This window comes from Jaculus jaculus, chromosome 6 (genome assembly GCF_020740685.1).
Source record: "Jaculus jaculus isolate mJacJac1 chromosome 6, mJacJac1.mat.Y.cur, whole genome shotgun sequence".
Classification (NCBI taxonomy): domain Eukaryota; kingdom Metazoa; phylum Chordata; class Mammalia; order Rodentia; family Dipodidae; genus Jaculus; species Jaculus jaculus.
This window is the reverse complement of record NC_059107.1, coordinates 128,879,720-128,896,278: the sequence shown is the minus strand read 5'-3', so window position 1 is coordinate 128,896,278 and position 16,559 is coordinate 128,879,720.

Genomic DNA, 16,559 nt, shown 5'->3' with positions numbered 1-16,559 from the left:
TTGAAGTGCATGCAGTGTAGCTTTTTCCAGCTTCCTGTCAGTTGGTCTACATGGAGGAGGTTTTCAGCTCAGCCTCAGCAGGATTTCTCAGTGCCTTGCAGCCCAAGTATGTGGAGTCTTCACCAATAGGATCTTGCCATCTATTCCTTGTAGGAAACCAAGAGCCTCACCTATGGCCTGTAATATTTTAGGGTTATCAATGAACTCCCTGGACAAAACTTACTGGAGATATCCCATCTCTGACACTGAAAATTTTCTAGAAACAATCTATAGCTTCTGAGTGTTCCATTATCCAAAAAAGTAGGTTTCCATATGATTTATTTATATCCCCTTAGATTTTGATTAGCCCTCCCCTCCATCTTTCCTCCTTTCATTTAGTAATTCTCTTTCTCTGACCTCACTTAGTTAATGTGTCCTTCTATTTACATATATGTAACGACACACTTTTAAACATTGAAGAGGTGGAAGAAATCAAAAGGGAAAATGTAAGATTCTAAGAATTGAATGATAATGAAAACACAGCCTACCAAAACTTATGGAACACAATGAAGGCAGTCATAAGGGGAAAATTCATAGCCCTAAATGCATTCTTTACAAAGACAGAGAGATCTCAAATTAATAACCAGACTGTCCACCTGAAGGCACTGAAAGAACAAGAAGAATCAAACCCAAAGGGCTCCAGAAAGAAAGAAATAATCAACATTAGAGCAGAAATCAGTAAACTGGAAACTAAGAAAACAATTTTAATATCAATGAAATGAAGAACTGGCTCTTTGAAAAAATAAACAAGATTGACAAACCCCTGGCCAAATGAAAAGAGCAGAAGTCTCAAATTTAAAAAAAAAAAATCAGAAATTAAAATGGAGAGATCACAACTGACATCAATGAAATTAGAAGAATCATCAGGGCATACTTTCAAAACCTCTACTCCACAAATTAAATAATCTAGAAGAAATGGATGAATTCCTAGACACATATAACCCACCAAAACTAAACTCAGAGCAGATTAATCTCCTAAGCAAACCTATCACATTCATGGAGATTGAAAGGGTAATCAAAAATCTCCCCCCAAAGAAAAGTCCAGGACTGGATGGCTTCTCAGTTGAATGCTAGCAAACCTTTATTGAAAAACTCAAGCCAATTTTTCTCATATTTGGAGACCAGTAAATTCTTCCTAACGTTTTTATGAAGCTAGCTTCACTGTAATACCAAAACCATACAGAGATGCAACAAGGAAAGAAAACTATAGGCTTATATCCCTAATGAAGTTAGATGCAAATATGCAGAACAAAATACTTGCAAACCGGATTCAACAACACATGAAAAGCATTATCAATTTTGATCAAGTAGGCTTCATCTTAAGAACACAGGGATGATTTAACATATGGAAATCGGTCAACATTATACATCACATATGAACCATAAGAACCACATGATCACCTCAATCAATGCAGAGAAGGCATTTGCCAAAATACTACACCACTTCATGATCAAAACACTGGAAAGAATAGGCATGGAGGGTTGATATCTCAACACAATAAAAGCTATATATAAAGCTCCTAAAGCCCAAATAATACTTTATAGGGAAAGACTCAAGGAGTTACCACTGAGATAGGGAACAAGACAGGGGTGCCCACTCTCACCACTGCTCTTCAACATAGTATTAGAAGTACTAGTGCAAGAAATAAGACAGGAGAAATAAATAAGAGGGATTCAAATTGGAAAGGAAGAAGTCAAGTTAGCCCTATTTGCAGATGACTTGATCCTATATGTAAGTGACCCAAAAGTCACTATCTCAAAAATTCTACAGGTGATAAATTTTTTCAGCAAAGTGGCAGAATTCAAAATCGATGCACAAAAATAAGTAGCTTTTCTATATGCAAAGGACAAATATACAAAGGATGAAATCAGTGAGGCTGTCATATTTTCAATAGCAACAAAAAATGAAATACTTTGGAATAACACAAACCAAGAATATGAAAGACCTATATAATGAAAGCATAAAATCACCCAACTAAGAAAAAGAGGAGTACATGAGAAGATGGAAAGTATAGATAGAATTAATATTGTGAAAATGGCAATTTACACATATAACAATATACACATATAATGCAATAACAATAAAAATACCTGCATCATTCTTCACAGAAATCAAAAATTGATCTCAAAATTCATATGAAATGGCAGAAGGCCTTGGATTTCCAAACATGTCCTCAGGAAAAAAAAATACCTCTGGTGGTATCACCATACCCAATCTCAAGTTACATTACAAAGCCTTAGTGAAAGAAAGAAAAAAAAAAAAAAAACAGCACGGTACTGGAATAAAAACAGAAACACTGAACAATGGAACAGAACTGAAGACGAAAATCACCATCTCAAAACTTCTAAAGCTGATAAATTTCTTCAGCAAAGTGGCAGGATACAAAATCAATGCACAAAAATCAGTAGCTGTTCTATATGCAAAGGACAAATATACAGAGGAAGAAATCAGTGAGGCTGTCACATTTTCAGTAGCAACAAGAAAATTAAATACCTTGGAAAAACACAAACCAAGAATATGAATATATATAAGAATATTAGGTCAAATAACTAAAGCTGCTTGATCTTTGACAAAGGTATGAATAATGTAGACTGGAAAGAAAAAATCAGCATCTTCAACAAATGGTATTGAACAAATTGGATGATCATATATAGAAAAATGAAATTAGATCCACTCATTTCATTATACACAAAAATCAAGTCCAAATGGATCAAAGAACTCAATATAACACCTGAAGCACTGGAAGAAAAAAAAAAAAAAAAAAGGAGGCATTTTCCATGATATAGGACTAGAAAAAGACTTCCTGAACAAAACCCTAGCAGCCCAAGAAATTAAACAGTCACTCAGCCATTTCATGAAGAGAAAAATATTTTGCACAGCCAAAATACCATAAGCACAGGCAATAGATTACTCACTGAGTGGGAGAAAATATTCACCAGCTATACCACCGACAAAAGCCTAATATCTATAATCTACAAAGAATTCAAAAAACTAAACAATAAAAAATCAAACAATCCACTCCAAAAGTAGGGCAGAGCACTGAATAGGGAGTTCTAGGAGGAAGAATTACAAATTGCTAACACACACTTAAGAAAATGTTCAACATCCCTAACAACTGGGGAAATTCAAGTGAAAACAACTATGAGATTCCACCTTACCCCAGTAAGAATAGCAAACATTAAAAAAAATCAAATGAAAATAAATGTTGGTGAGGATGTGGAGAAATAAAAACACTCATTCATAATTAGTAGGAATGTAAGCTGGTACAACCACTGTGGGAATCAATATGGAGATACCTGAAAAGCATGAATATAGAGTTACCAACAGACCCTGTTATTCCCTTGCTGGGCATTTACCCTAAAAGCTCCACGTCTCAGTTCAGAGATATTTGCTCAACCATGTTTATAGCTGCTCAATTCATAATAGGTAAGAACTGGAATCAACCCAGGTGCCCATCATTGGATGAATGAATAACCAAGATGTGGTATATGTACACAATAGAATTCTACTCAGCAGTAATTAAAAATTGACACAATGAAGTCTGTAGAAAAATGGTCGAACTTGGAAGAGATTATTCTAAGTGAACTTACACAATCACAGAATGGCAACCAACACATGGTTTTACTCATCTGTGGTTCCTAATCTATATCAGCCCCAGTGGCTGACATACCTGAATAGCATCTCAAGGCTTGGACAATAGGGAGGGCAGGGCTCGGGGGAAGGGGGAGGGTGGGCGTGGGGGGCACAAAACAACCCAAATTGAACTTGTAATGTAGAATCCTATATCCTTGAAGTGAAACTAAAAGGTGGAACCCTCAAAAAGACCTTACGGGTAACACCTGAATTGAAGGGCCCTGATGATACAAAACCTAAACTTAACTTTTTCCTGTTTGCCTTTCTTCTCTGTCTTTTTCTTTTTTCCTTTTTTCCTTGGTGCAGGCCTATAATTCCCTCTACCAGGATGTAGTTTATATCCACAATGAGCTGTTGATCAGAGAGACCCAAAACAAATGAGACAGACTTATGTCAGAGCACTTGATTACCCACAAGAAGTTAATGGTAAGAACCTACTGCTGAAGACACAATAAGCTGTTGGCATGGACCATGGAGAGACCTGGTTGGAATCCAGAAAATAGGCAGTCCCCAGACAATTAGCTCATCTAGTGCTAGAAGGTACTACATTAGCTACTGGGGGAAAGTGGCCAACATTTGTCCAAGCACCTCAAAATCTAAGCTACTCAGAAGCAAATAACCTGATGAGATGTTCACACAATTGCAATAGTGACACACAGCCATGGTGGGTAACCAAATGCTCTTGGATTGACTAACAGATCCACTCCATGGAAAGGAAACCATATGGAAGTGGGAAACAAGTTAGGTTCATATCTAGATAATTATTTCTGCTTTTCATTGTCATGCTCCCACTAATTTTGGGCTATAAGAAGGTCTACGCCCTTGAAATTCTCTCTAAATTAAAAATGGTTATCCAATTTAACTAGTGCTGACTTCACTCTCCTTCAGAGAATCTTCTTCTCTTCTTTCAGATGGGAGCTGGACCTGAGGAGAAAAATACCCCGGCCCACTTCACCCCAGCCCCAGCTCCAGCTGAAACCACAGTGGAATTGGGGATATGAGCAAGTGTGCTACTTTCTTAGTAAATCTGATATCAGCATAAGGGTGGTGGAGAAAGATACTGAGGACACTCAACACCTACCAAACCAGAGATCCAGAGGCTCCTAAGTGTCCATCCCTGAAGTAGACTTAAAATGCTGCCAACATGGAACAGGGAATTTTGCAGAAGAGGTTGCAGAAAGATTGTTAGAGCCACAAGTTGCAACATTTTGCACAGAGAACTGTCCTCTTCCCACTACCCCATAATTCATGATCCACAGTCCCCATGCGTTGACCTGTATCTCCAAAGAGGAATGCCTCTTCAAAAAAGAGGCAGGAAGGAGGGAAAGAATGGTACCAACATATGTTCTTTACATACTACATATGTCCATATAAAATTAAAAAATAATTAGGAAAATACTAAATTTTCAAGGCTCAGGAAGTAAATAAGACTGACAAAGCTTGTCTTACAGGATTCACAATTCCCTTCCCCAACAGTAAATTTACTGGGAGAAGAGAGTTCCTGACTAGTAGACTAAGCTGCCTTCAGGTTGTGCAAGAAGCTCTAAAGATGTAGCTTCTTTTAATTATCATGTATGCTGAAATTGGTTTTTCAATGATGCAGCTGCCTTAGAATCACTCATGCTCATGTACGTAACCCTATTAACTTACTGGCTCACTAACAGAGATTTCTTGATTGAATCACTTCTTTGTACCCAATCTAGAATTAATAGATATGTGTTCAGATCTCCCCAGGAAAAGTCACACAACCAACCCTGGCTCCCAGAACTTCTGATTGTGATTTGAAAAGGAGATAGAGTCTTTAAAGGTATAATGATGTTACACAGAACCTAGTGGGGCACACCTACAATCCCAGTAGTCTTGAGTGTGAAGGACAATTGTGTTTATGATTCTCTCTCTCTCTCTCTCTCTCTCTCTCTCTCTCTCTCTCTCACACACACACACACACACACACACACACACACACACACAAAACAAAACAAAACAAAACAAAACAAAACAAAACAAAACAAAACAAAACAAAACAAAACAAAACAAAACAAAACAACAGGTGGAGTCTAATCCAATCTGGGATCAGGACTCATAGAGAAGCATGGTTGGAATGCACAGAAGAACAGAAGCAGCCATCTGCAGGCTAAGAAAAGAAGCCTCTATGTAAATCAACTGTTTCCATTTTGACCTTGGAATTCCAACATCCAGAAGTGTGAGTTAAGAAAATTCTTCCACTTATGGGCTGGAGAGATGGCTTAGTGGTTAAGCGCTTGCCTGTGAAGCCTAAGGACCCCGGTTCGAGGCTCAGTTCCCCAGGTCCCACGTTAGCCACATGCACAAGGGGGCGCACGCGTCTGGAGTTCGTTTGCAGAGGCTGGAAGCCCTGGCGCACCCTTTCTCTCTCTCTATCTCTATCTGTCTTTCTCTCTGTGTCTGTCGCTCTCAAATAAATAAATAAATAAATAAGAAAATTCTCTCACTTAAGTCACTGAGACTGGTGTTTCTTAATGGCAGCCCCAGAAAGCTAATACAGATTCTGAGTTTTTTTTTAATGTGAAAATTCACCAAGGATAGATTTCACAACTTAAATATAGCTTTTAAAAAGGTTCTGCAAACTCACATATGACAGTTTTCAGTAGACTGTTGTTAATATTCAGTGCCTTGCACACTTTTGTGAATATATATATGTATATACATCTCACAAATGTGTACTCACATAGAAATTTCATTATTCAACTTAAGCTAATTCTAAAATATTATTATTACGAAAGTTGCCAGAATGTAAATGCATGGAGTCATCTGAAAAGATACATGAGATCATTTTCAGTTTCATGGGGATGAAATGGTACGGAAGGCAACCTTTCCTAACTGGGGATTATTGTAACAATTAAATACTGTGTCCTTCCAGTCTATATATGCACTGTAGTAATCCCAAAGAGAGTGAACAGAATATATTTTATTTTCCTCATTACTTATAAGATGTTACATGGCACAACTGACAAGATAAGGAAATTACCTAGGTCATGATGACCCAATCTTGAAAGCTGTTTCAAAGCATAAACTGTTCTCTGGCCAGTTTTAGATTTGGATAAGAGTGAAACAAAAGCCCAGGCCATAACATTTCTGGCTTAAAGATGGAGGTGAATTGTTGGAAAAGCATGCTGAGAGACACCAGGGACTTTCTAGGAGAAAACAGACAGCTCAGTATCTGTGCAGTACCAGAATCTGCTTACTATCTGATTGATCTCAAAACAGATTCTTCCCTAGTTACTCCTGAATGTAGCTCAGCTTGGAGGACAACTTGATTCAGCCCTGTGATATTACCTGAATGAAGTGCCTGGACACACCCAGGTGGACTTTTGCCATAGAAAACTGTGAATTACTAGATGATAGTTAATTTTGACTTTCAACATTATTAGAATTAAGAAACACTTATAGCATTAATAAACACAGCTGTGAGCATGCCTGTGAGATCTTTCCTAGAGACTAGTAATTGACAGGGAGGATCTGTTCTGAATGTGGGTGGTACCATCCCAAGGCCAATGGTTGTAGACCAAGAAAAAAGAGAAAAAGAAAAAAAAATGAAATGATCACCATAATTCTCTTATCTGCTGCTTTACCCACTCAGATATGAGCAGGCTGCCCTCACCAGAGTGGAGAGCAGTCCCATTCCCAACTAGACTCTCTACATGACTGTGGACAATACCTTCCAACTGTAAGCAATAATAAACTCTTCTATCCTTAAGTTGTTTCTTGTAAGATATGTGGTCACAGCCATGAAAAATGTAATATACTTATGGAAATTGGTTTCAGCTGATAAATTTGTGGTAAGTTGTTATCTGGCATTAAAAAATAACTATTATAGAACTATAGTAGAATATTCTGGATTCACCTTCAAAACAAATTCCAGGGTTACAAAAATGTTGAATGTTTACCCATATGTAATGCCTTTTAACCTTTAAGACTGACTTGAAAATATTCAGTGAACATATTTATTATTCTATAATACTATAACTTTGAGAGCTATTAATTTATTTACTGTGTGTTTATGGGCATAGAAAAAACAGATTACTGTTCAACTGCAACTCACCAAGAAATCCTCTGAATTACTCATAACAATTAAAACAATTATTGTTATTATTAATATTCCAACAGTGACTGTAATTCTGTAAGTGGATCGATTTTCATACAAAATTACTAATATTTTATATAAGAAATGAGTGTTAATATATATGCAAAGCTAACAGATTTATAGTAAAGAGAAGAAAAAAAAAACACTCCTTGGCTAGGAGGGACTAATATAATGGGGAAATAGTTATTTTGAGATGGGGACATTTATGAAATGAATTATGAAATGGATGTATTTTTCTTTTACTTAAAATTTTAAAGCTATGTAAAACCTACGTAAACCTTACTTATACTTGAAAGCAGGTTTTATTTTTTGGAAGTTCCTAACCTACCCAATGTATGCAATCATTAATTAGGGACAGAAGTTTTAAAGGTAATTGGAAGATAAGGACTAAAATTTCAATGTAATGAAATTTTATTTCTTCTACCTTTGTTGTTTATTTATGTGCATGTATATGTCTGTTCATATGTATGATATGTGTGTGGGGTGGAAGGGTATCCCATAATGTGCATGTGGAGGCTAGCGGACAATTTTGTGGTGTTTTTATTCTCTTTCTACCTTTTGGAGCAGGGTTTTCTTGATGCTGTTACTTTGGGCTTTGGGATTCTCCTGGCTACATCTTCGATTTTCGTGTCTAAGGATCACAGACCCATGCACCACACTGCTTTTATCTTTATATGTGTTTTAAGGAAATTCGAACTCCTCTCTCCAGGCTTGCATTTAATCATCAAGCATCACCCCTGCCCTGAAATTCTAATCTTTAGTTAACTTCTTCAGGAGTAAAGAATGTGTAATGAATATGTGGATATCAAGCAGAATGCAGAGAGCATACTGATTGTGGAACAATAGAGGAGAACGAAGCCAACAACATAAGTTGGAAATGACCAAAGAAAGATGAAAAGTTATGGCCATCCCATTGGTAGTGGTTTGATTCAAGTGTTTCTCATAAACTTAGGTGTTCTGAATGTTAGATGCTCAGCTGATGGCAATTTGGGAATTAAAGCCTTCTGGAGGCAGTGTATTGTTGGCAGCTGACTTATGGGTGTTATCCTCTTGCCAGTGTATGGCACACTCTCCTTTTGCTATTGTTTGGCCAAGAGGTAATATCCACCTCCTGCTCATGCCATTGTTTACCCTTGCCATCATGGAGCTTTCTCTTGAGTCTTTAAGTGAAAATAAACCCTTTTATCCACAGGCTGCTCTTGGTCGGGTGTTTTCTGCCAGCAATGCGAACATGACCTCAACACCATCCAAGTCTGGTTAGTTTCCCTAATTGCTTTTTGAGGAATATGACTGATTTAATATCCCATATTTTATTGCATTTCTACTACAAGAGCTGTATGCACAACATAACTAGCCATACGGCCTTGGTTGAAAAGGTTTAAAAATCTATGTGTACCTCAGTTTCCATGTATAAACATTACAAAATTTACAATGAAAGACAGTGGATTTCAAAGAGATAGTTTAATCAGCTTATATTTGTAAAGTATTTGGAAGAGATTCTGGAAAAACATGAATTTTTAAATAAACAGGCAAAAGACATCCTATAATTGGTGCATGGATGGGTTCATAGATGGCAGGAAGTGCTTTGATTATTGTGTGCTATGCATTTAATTATGGGCTAGAGAAGAATCAATGCCATGCAATCTAGAATAGGTTACAAAGACAAATAATTAATACATTTTATTGTCATATGGGAATACATGATAAGGGGATCATGTTAATATCTGTTCAAAGTTCTGCATGAAGTTCAATATTATTTCTAAAAATATTTTAGCATAATACTTAGCATATGATCAGGACTGAATAAGAAGTAGCACTTATTTTGTGCTATGCTCTTTTGTGTTTGTTGGTTGGGGTGAGTTATGCTGTCTGATGAGTCGGAGATAGACAGATCAGAGGTCAGAAATTCCCAGGGCTCTCACTTGTCTTTACCTCCCTACTGTTGGCATTATAAGTGTGTAACCACACCCAATGTTTTTATATGGATCCTAGAATTTTAACTCAGGTTTCAAGGCAGGTACTTTATAAACTGAATTATCTACTCATGTTGCCCTCCTCACCCCCACACTTGCTTCCTTTCTCCTTTCCTTTTTCTCTCCCTCTGTCGGGAGCCATTTTGACTGGACTTGTATCCATAGCCCTGGGCTTCTGACTGCAGGACATTAGCAAAACCATGGCAGCCTTCCTGCAAGGAAGATTGTGTATCTTCAGTGTCTGGAAGCCATCTGGCAGCAAGACATTAGCATAACCATAACAGCCTACCTGTAAGCAAGATTAGGTATCTTCAGCCATTTGGCTGGTCCTTTGTACTGAGAAATGATTGAAATGCAAAACCTCTGTAAGGGAAGCTTTTTTGATAAGGAACTTGTAAAGCTCATAAAATCTTTGTCCATAGAAAAACTGTTTGTAAAAAGATATAAAAAGGAATGCTGTGAAATAAACCATGTCTTCAGTCCTGGCTTGAGGCCTTGCTTCAGCCCTGGACTGGAGTCCATACTTTCATTCTTTCTTCTGTCTTTTCCTTAATCCTCACTCCCCATCAGGCTCGAACCCTTTCAGCCGGCAGGCTCCGGCACTCCCTCCCTTCCTCCATTGCTTCCTTTCTTCCTTTTTAATGTTTTGCTGAGATAGGTTCTCATTGTGTAGCCCAGGCTGGCCTCTAAGTCCCATCTCTACCTCCTAATTGCTGAGATATAGGTATGTGCCAACAAGGCTATATGTTGATTTTCATGTTTCTTTTTTTTCACAAGTTCATAGATATTCTTATTCTCCATCAACATTCAAAACATTTTTGACATTATATGCTTATTCTGTCCCAAGTGCCAAACATTAAAATAAGGCCAATGTTCTAGATAGGACAAATTTAATTATTATTATTCTAAAACTTAATGTGGTTAGACACAAACTCAGTGATATAAACAGTAAGTTGCAGAAATTTAGAAAATGGGTAACTTTCCCTGAATTCATGAGAGGTTTAAAGGATTTATTACTTCATCTGAGTATTTTCCTTCAATGACCCCAGCAATTATTTGTCGTCTCTCCTGCCCAACCCACCCAGTACTGGGGTTATAGATGTGCTTGGCCAAGCCCAGCTTTCTTTGTGAGTTCTGAGGAATCAAATTCCCCAATGCAAATACTCTTAACTTCTGCACCATTACCTCAGCTCACATCTGTGGATTTTAATCCTCCAAGAAAATATTTATATTAAAGAAAAGAACTATGGCTGAAGTGTCATAGGCCCAAGGGTCTGTAAGGCCAGATTTCACTTGAGTTTATGGAATTGTGCTTAGGAAATGCTATGTGCAATAGAAATGTTTATGGAGCTACATCGAGAGCACGGCACTAGTCTGAAACTACTTCATATTGACCTCACAGTAAAGATAATTTTGATTTAACATACAAGACTCAAATAAATATGTGCCTGTGGACAAGCGATGTGAGGCTTGATCATACAATTTAACTATTGTAAAGAGAGACTGTGTCTCAGAGCTTCCACTGTCTTAAGAATAATTGAAATATAACTTTTGTAAAATAATTCATTCTATCAAATCTTCTTTTGGGTAACTTAATTCACTTATGAGCAACATATTATATCTACTTCTCTTTATTTTGGCATCATTGAAGGGATAAGTTAAGGATATAATTGTCAAAATTACAGAAATCTAAATGTTGTCATAAGCTTTTACTTACATTCTAAATTCCAATAGTGCAGTAAATTCTTAATTGATCATCAAACCAGGTAAGTAGGGGGTCTAGAAAGCTACCATTCTAAATTCAAAAGTGACTTTGAGCCTGGTGTGGTGGTGTACACCTTTAATCCCAGTACTCGGGATGCAGAGGTAGGAGGATCACTGTGAGTTAGCCAACCTGAGGCTACATAATGAATTCCAGGTCAGCCTGAGCTAGATTTACACTCTACCTTGAAAAACAAAAGAAGTGACTCTCTTCTCTTCTTCACTATTAATGTAAGAATCATCTAGTAAGTGAGTTTCTTATCTACTCTTGTCTGATCATACTGTATTTTTGGATCTATTATCTGGCCAATATGAGTCTAACTTTTGTAATGGGTGTGTCTTGGTATATAGTAATTAAATCATGATTAAGTCAATTTAGATGAGTATCTCCCAGTGTTTATGTTTAACTGTGAAGGCAATAACAGTATTACTCATAGTACATGTTAGGCACACCAAATTGCCTAATGAGGTGCCCCTATTAATATACAAACATTAAAAGCTATAATTTAGAAAAATATAATCCTGGAAAAACACATAAATCAAGTTATGATCTCATAGTCTCTCCAAATATAGACAATTATTTTACAGTAGATATGTCTTCATAAACAATAAATGCTTAACAAATCATTGCATAGTCCTGCTTTCTATGAGTTATGTTATAAAAGACTAAATTACAGTACTCATAACATTAAGTTCAATGATGTATGTACATAGATAAGTTAGGCAGTGAGAAGCAAAGTTCACTTTTAATTTAATTAGAGTATCACATTGTCTACTTTAAGAATTAATGGTTTGTCATATTTTTGTCTTTATCCATAGAGCCCAAGGCGTAGCATACTTTTGCTGCACATAACTCATACTCAACTACAGGGCATTTTTAATTGCCAAAATGTCCCCATTTTTCCCATTCAGCTCTCCTAATTTAAAACATTCTTAACTGATATGGCAATTAGTAGTCTATGAATTTCATGGTCCATTGTTTTTCCAATGCAGTTAAAAATTGGGATCACCATCCTCCCAGTGAGTTATTGGTTGAGAAGGCCACAGATGTCCCAATATTCTTGGCTGCCTATCTGAACTAGACGGAAAGGCCCTACTGTTGAAGACACCACATGCTTTGGTTACAGGTCACTGAGAATACAAGATGAAACTCAGCTGGAAACTTCCTACCTGCTGTCTAGCTGTCATAATACTAGAAAGTGCTATTAAGGATTCTCAGGGAGGAAAGTCATTATTCAGAAGTGGACTCTATGAGCTATGCAACTGATCAACCAGGCAAGATATGCCAACAGATTTAATAGTGGCATTACTGCTTTGGTGGCAACCAAGTACTCTCTGTTTAGATCTGTGGTCCACTCCACTGGAAGGAATTTATACCTGGTACTGAAAACCTAATCAAAAGTTTATGACTGGAGTGGTCATAGCCCCTTAGGCAGAAAGCTACTACTGTTGTTTGGCTATGGGGATATGTTATGCCCATCAAATTTCCATGTACATATATGAAAATTGTCAATAAAACCTTTACAAAAAATTAGAATCAGAATCCACTAAAAGCAAAGTATGTACTTTCCATTATTTTTATCCCCCCTGACTTTTCAATACGATTATGTCTGATATGACCTTCTAAAGCTGGTAACTTCAGAATGTTTAATTTTTAACAACAATCAAACAAAATCAAATAGAGGCATTGACTGCCTCCCCTTTTTCTGTTACTGGCCAAGAAAACAAATCTCTTTTATTCTGTGATTTACATTTTATGTCATCAAATGGCAGTGTTCTTTAAACTAAACAATGAAAATACTATTTTATATAAAACTAAACTGAAGAAAACCAAAAAAAAGGAAGTTGTTTCAACCCCAAATGAAATTAAAGTTGATTTTATTCCACATTCAAGTGAAAACAGCCTGATGGGAAGTAATTTGTTTCCTCAAGGCGACTTTCCAATATGCAAACAAATGCATCTCTCTATGCTTAAGAATTTCTTAAATTTATATTCAAACATTCCTTTGATAATCCCTTAACTATGTACATGAGTTAATCTTATCAAATTTTTAGTCTTTTTCAATTACTTTACAGTAAAATTAGAGATGGAAGACCATATATATAATTTGCACATAAAGCCGAGCGCACAGAGTGGTACATGAATATGGGGATCAGTTGCCATGGTGGGATGCCCTGGTGTGCCCATTTCTTTCCCTCTTCTCTCTTTCCCTCTCTCCTTATAAATTACATATATTATTCTCTAAAATAATCCCAATAGTTCATATAAATACATATAATACAAACAATTCATGTAAGATAAACAAACAACAAAATCTTTACTTACACTGAATATTACAGAAAGAATATTGTGAGACCATGTAGCTTAGAAATAGGGTGAATAATTAATTTCCCAGGAATTAAAATGATCCTAAATGAACCTCTTTCTGGTATTTTGAATGTAACATGCCTCAATCACCTCATGTACTTATGGTGAAACCTCATTTACTCTTTATCCCCAGCCGGTGGACACTTTGGGAGGTGGAGCCTTGCTGAAAGAGGTGTGTCACTGGGGGTAGACCTTGAAGATTTTTAGTTCAGTTCTACTGGGTGTCCATTAGCTAGCTTGATCTTGCCGCTGATGTTTGAAGATGTGAGGTGGTTACCTGCTCTTCTATACTCTCTCAACCATGATAAAACTTCCCTTCAAAAGTAAATCTAAGGACTGGAGAGATGGCTCAGCACTTAAGTCACTTGCCTGCAATGCCTAACTACCCAAGTTTGATTCCCCAATACCCACATAAATCTAGATGCATAAAGTGGCACATGTATCTGGAGTCTTTTTTCAGTGACCCCATTTTCTCTTTAGACAGGTGTGATGGTGCTTTTAATCCCAGCAATTGGGAGGCAGACATAGGAGGATTGCTGAGAGTTTGAGGCCACTCTGAGACTATGTAATGAATTGTAGTCAGCCTGGGCTAGAGTAAGACCCTATCTTGAAAAACAAAAACATAAGCCTGAAACAAATCCTTTCTTCCTGTAAGCTGCTTCGGGTTGAGTATTTTGTTATTTTGTCAAAGCAATGAAAAAGTTACTGTAACACTTATTTCATTCATATGTAGAAATGTGTAGTTCTGTTTAGATAGAATATTTTAATCAGAACGTTGATTTATTTGGTTGGTTTTAAACATCTCAGATACAGACATTGGCTTTACTGGTAATCAAACAGGAAAAATTCATTTATACAGTTTACTTATTTTTAGCTGATTATACACTGTAACATGGGAGGCATAACGTACCTTGAAATATCATCCAAGTCCATCATTCTCAAAAGCATTAAAAGCATTCTCAGAAGTAAGCTAGAATTAAGGCCATGATCAATGGCTCAAAAACTGTTGGCAACAAAACCTTTGCCCTGAATTTTGACAAGGATCTGGCCCTAGAGGAAATAATGTGTGCTGTTTCTTTACCAGGGGAATATGTGAGTGGCCTTAGAGGACATAGAAGTGGAAGTAGTAAGGCAAACAGGGCCAAAGAGTCCGAGCTGATTGATAATAATGGCCCACTTTTCCCTCATAAGAGAATTACTCCACTCCAGCTTCCTATTCAATGAGAAACTCTGTAACATGATTTTACGGCCCTTTATGCTATGATGAAATCCCTTTTGAAACTCAGTGTGCTTTTCTGGGAGCTAATGCATGCTTGTGTTTCTAGACTGCACAAATGCTGACTGTTAATTTTCCTTGCACACTTCACTCATTTTTGTTAGATTTCAAGGACTTATAACATTTCCTGTTTAATAAATTTCAACATTACAAAACACAATAACCTGTCAAAGAATTTTCTACTAATCAGAACACAGCTTTTGAAAAAGTAAAAAAAAAAAAATCAATGCTTTGTAGAAATGGAGGCTCCTATTTTTTTTTTTTCATTTCATATGACAAATAATTAATCACCAAATTTTCTGTTAGGGTATTTTACAATAACTGAATGTTCCCTGAAGTTTTCCAGAAAATCCTAAGTCTGGTTCTCAAAAGAAAAGAAGAAATGCATGAAGAAGAAAAAGATGATGGAAAGCCTAAATATTGTTAAGCTTTTCTTCTTACTCTTCATGGCTTTTACACATAACACATACAAGCTTGTAGAACAGGAGGAAGGAGGACCAGAGAGAAAAGCAATGATTCGAGGTAATTGTCTGTGAAGATTCTCTCAGGATTACAACAGGCAACATCCTTATATTCCTTAGAGTTTTCAGAATTCTGTGAGATGTAAAACCATACAAACATTTTGAGCTAGATTGGAGAAGGTGTAATAATTCTCCTTAGCTGCAAGCTCTCTGGAACTAAAGCAATGTACTTATGCACCATCATTTTCCCTTTTATTCTGCATTAGGCAGTATATCATTGATATATGACTGCATAGTGATTTCCAGGTCAGCTTGGACTAGAGTGAACCCCTACCTCAAAAACAAACAAACAAACAAACAAAAATTATCTTGTGCACCAGATTTGAGAACCAACAAAGAGACAGAAGGGAGTCAAAGGTCAATGTTTTCAGTCTATCATAGATAAAAGCTGGGCTGGAGAGATGGCCGGGTGGTTAAGGCACTTGCCTCAAAAGCCGAAGGATTTTGAGTCTATAGGACTCACATAAGCCAGACGTGGCATGTGTCTGGAGTTCATTTGCATTGGCTAGAGGCCCTTGTGCACTCATTCTTTCTCCCTATGTGCCTCTCTCTCTCTCTCTCTCCATATATATATATATATATATATATATACATATACATATATATATATATATATATATATATATATATATATATATAAAATAAATGAAAATAAAGTTTAAATGTAGACTGGAATATATGTACTTAAGTACATGCAAAGTGAGTGAGCTTGCTAGCATTTTCCCTCACACACTCAGCCCAAATCTTAGAATGCCAGCTCAGGACAAGGAGAAAAGAGATCTATAGATATAAATAAATAAACAAAAATAAATGCATGTAGTAGGATTTTTCTTTGCACTGTGTGATGAGCAAGGAGAACAAAGT